Raw genomic sequence first — 4,202 nt, forward strand, 5'->3', positions numbered from 1 at the left:
TTTCTCTAATTTTTGGTCTGCAATCTTAGGTTGTTAACCCTCCAGAAGAGAAGCTTATTATTACCCTACATCTTATGCAGTTGGGTTTAACTTCACTATCTGTCTGAATATCAAACATCTTAGGCATAACATGGAACAGTTATTTTTCATCCAGTATTGATATGTTAAACATTAAGTCCCTACAGAATATGAAGAAGTCTGTTTTGTACATTTTTGAAATAGTTGAACTTCTTGGGTTTTCCCAGGGTCAAATGACATTAGATCCCTGTAAGAGCTGAGGGTGTAGGTTGGTGGTAACTGTGTGCTTAGCATCTGGGAGGCTGTGGTTTTGATCCCCAGAATCACAAAGATGGGAAGAACGCTGTCCTAATTTGGTTATTTGTAAAGGAAATCTTACTATTTCAAATGGGGTGGTGGTGGCAGTGATGGTATCATTTCTTGTGATTAGGTTTTTGGTTGTTTTTTTTTTTTTTTCCTGCAAAGCTTTATCATGTACTTTATATCCTTATGTGGTATTAGCTGACAGCTGAGACTCCGCAGGTTTTTGGAGTTTTTGTTTGGGGGAGTATTTGCTGGTTCTGGTGCTAAGGATAGGCCTCATCCAAGGTGGGCTGTCACTTTGCCATTGAGCTACATCTCCAGTCCTCCCTTTTAGCTTTCTTAGAGAATTTCCTCTCTGTAGAACCCAGGTCTCACTAAGTGATTCTACAGTGTCCTGTTCTTCAGAAATAAGATGTCAGGATTACATGGAGCAAAGGAAGGTGAACCTGTGATGTCTACTGTACTGGCAGAACTTTTATTTCTGCTGTTCAAGTACTACAGTTGCCATATTTTCCTGTCTTAATTCCACCTGCATGGGCAGGCCAAATAGCTCAGTGGATTAAAGCACCTACAAGCATGCACAGGGGCTGGCGGTTCAATCACGAGGGAGCACTGAGACTGCGATTGAGACTGGATTTGAGATGGCGTGGTGGCACACACCTATAATCCCAGGTCTTGGGAGGCTGTAAACAGGAAAATCACTGAGTGGTCTAGTAGTGAGACCCTGAATATCCTGTAGACCCTTTCCTAAAATACAGAAGAAAAAAAAATAATTTCACCTTCATTGCTAACCTCAGCTATAAGAATGGTCACTTTTGTGGTTTAAGTAGGAAAGAAAACAGTTTTTGAAGTATTGTGATGGAAATAAAATGTCAAGTTATATACAAATAAAAGGAAAAAGTCTGATCAGACAATGCTGCTTGAAGCCAGAAGATAAATTGTAGTCTATGGTCCAAATCTAGTAGATTGCCTATTTTCAGGTGGCCTGCAAACTAAGAGTGATTTTTAAATAGTTGAAGAAAACTTTGGAATCAATTTTGATGATAAGGTATACTAAATGTGAACCCAAATAAAGCACATCATACCAATTTGCCCCTTAGGCAACAAAGCCTAACATTTGCTTCCTAGGTCTTTATCAAGAATTTGCTAATTCCTGGGGCAGGGGAGATGGCTCAATAGAATAAGCGCTTGCCTGGCAAGTGCAAGGGCCTGAGTTCAATCCCAGTTCTCAAAAAAAAAAAAAAAAAAAAAAAAGTTTGCTAATTCCTATACTTGGCTAATTCCTATACTTGATCATTGACTGTCTTTTACTTTAAGGGCTTTCTTTATTTTAAATTCATAGATATGGTTTTTTGAGACAGGGTCTCACTATGCAGTTTAGGATGGCCTTGAGCTTACTGTGTAGCCCAGGCTTGTCTCAAACTCGCAATGACCCTTTTGCCTCAGCCTGAGTGCTGGGAATTTTAGGCATGTGCCATCACGTCCAGCCATAGATTCTTTTCTGATCCTCACCCTTAATTCCTAGAGTCAATAACTACCCTAAAAGCAGTTTTTTATTTATAATGTTTCTGTATTCTTGTGTGTGTGCTTGAATATCTTGCATGAACTGTATTATACATCTTTTTGCAACTGACTTAACACTTAGAGATTTTTCCATGTTGAATTTCATATACATACATACATATAAAATTCATAAATTATACATCATGCTTGCCTTGTATTAATACACTCAAAGAGGGCCGCCTTTATCATTGTTATGATTTGTGTCTAGATGACTCCCCAAAAGCCTCATGAGGTCACAGGTTTTTGGAGGTGGCTGGATCTAGTGTGTGACTGACTCGTGACCCTTCATGATCCAATGCTGGGATTAAGGCTGTGAGTGCAACACCCACCCTAGGGCAGGTGGCCTGCACCCAATATAAGGGACTGAACAGCTTTTCCTCCTCTTTCTCATTGCTTCTGTTGTTTTACACTGTCCTGTATGGTTGTCCCTCTGCCATGTGCCACCCTTCCTTGGAATCAGCCAGTTGTACACTGTAACTTTGGGTGTTGGGTATATGTTGTTTCAGCAACAGGAAAAAAGAATTTGGTACCAGAGAAATGTGGCCCTTGCTGTGGTATGTCTGACCATGTGGTTCAGGAGTCTGAGAACGGCTTGTGGGAAGAGTTTGAAAAACTTTGAAGAGGTCAGCTGAAGAAATAGAGCTGGAGCATCTTGGGCTCTGCTATATGGGAGATTCTGATCAGAGCTCAGAAAGCTGATAGGAAATCTGCTAAAGACCAGGCTCAGGGGCTGGTGAGATAGCTCAGTGGTCTAAAGTGCCTGTTCAGGCAAGCTTAGGCAAGCATGCAGGGGCTTGGTTCGATCCCCAGCACCACATACCATGCCAGCCCTGCCCCCAGGGAGGGCTGAGCTGACCATTAAAAAAAAAAAAAAGACCAGGCTCAGGTTTCTGATGGGAAGGACTGCATTGACTACTGAACTCCAGATAATGTGTGATGTCTTGGAAGAAAGTTTGCATGCATTTTGCTCATGTCCCAAGACTAAGATTAAGCGTGGCAGACCAATTAATCTGCAGAACAAAAAGGGCCAGCGAGATAGCTCAGTGGACTAAGCACCTGCCTAGGCAAGCTCAGGGACTGGGGCTCCTTCCCTGGCACCATATGCTGTGCTAGCCCTGCCCCCGGGCATGCTAAGCCAGCCACCAAAATGGGGTGTGGTGGTGCATGCCTGTAATCCCAGTGCTGGGGAGGCTGAAAACAGGAGGATCACTGTGAGTCCAAGCTGTGTAGTGAGACCCTGTACCAAATACACTGAAAAGAAAAAAGAAACGTCAGGAAAGTCTACTGTTGAGTGTGTGAAAGCTGCTCTTGGGGGCTGTTGCCAGATTTATATTGAGAATCAAGAGCAAAGCCAGCAGAATGCTTTAAAACGTGAGTTTGGCTAAAAAAGTAAACTCCAGTAAAGCTGTGGACTACAAAGACAGAACAGAAGAGATCTTGATTGCTGAGAAGGAACAAGAAAAAAAAGATAGGCTGGTGACATAATAAAAAGCAGCAGGACTCCATCCTTTGCAGGCTCAAGACTGCAGAGTGAAAGCCTAAGAAGAAAGCCCCAGAGTGCGATGTTCCAGAATGGTGGCCACTTAAGAGGATCTTACTTAAAATTGGATTCACAGTACTCAGTGATTCAGGGACTTGACCCTTTAGCTAAGCGAGAAGGAAGCTCGGCTACTGTTCTAGCTGGTAGCAGACCCTGGTATCGTGCATGTGGTGCTGGTTTTAGGCACATGAAGTATACAAGAATTGTGGGGGCAGAAAGGCTTCCACCCAAATTTCAGAAGAAGGCCTGGTGAGTCAGGCAGTTTGTCCCTAAGAGGGACACCCTTCCATGGAGCCAGCTGATTACAGACTGAAACCTCCACAAACAGACTAAACAGACCTATCCTCCTTTGGCCTTGGGTGTTGGGCATTTTGCCTCAGCAACAAGAGAAAAGTAACTAAGACAACATTATTAGTTTCCTTCTCCTTCAGTGTTCTCATAAATTAGGCCATAGTACTTACAAATTACATTAAAGGGAACATTCTGTGGTGTGTCCAGCTGTTCCTTCACCTCCCTTGAGCATGTTTTGCTTACCTCCTCGAACATCACTGCTCTAAGCCTAATAGCAGAGGCCCTGCCCCATGGGAAAGTTAGCAGTGGTTCAAAGCTCTTGCTGGTACAAAAATAAGGCAGCAACATTCTCCAGTATCCATTTTATTAGTAATAAAGGTGACAGGGCTGGAGAGATGGCTCAGTGGTCTAAAGCACCTACTTGAAACAAGCTTGGCAAAGCACAGGGACCTTGGTTCGATCCTCCAGCACCACATGCCAGCCAGCC

At 43.1% G+C, this 4,202-nt stretch overlaps 1 protein-coding gene across 1 annotated transcript in view; it reads left to right on the forward strand.

The window, feature by feature from the left end:
* The window catches only part of Sgo1 (shugoshin 1), a 35,777-nt gene that overhangs the window by 26,552 nt on the left and 5,023 nt on the right, over positions 1 to 4,202 (forward strand). The gene's annotated exons all lie outside the window — the stretch shown is intronic.

The sequence above is a fragment of the Octodon degus genome, unplaced genomic scaffold (assembly GCF_000260255.1).
Source record: "Octodon degus isolate 3935 unplaced genomic scaffold, OctDeg1.0 scaffold00361, whole genome shotgun sequence".
Lineage (NCBI taxonomy): Eukaryota > Metazoa > Chordata > Mammalia > Rodentia > Octodontidae > Octodon > Octodon degus.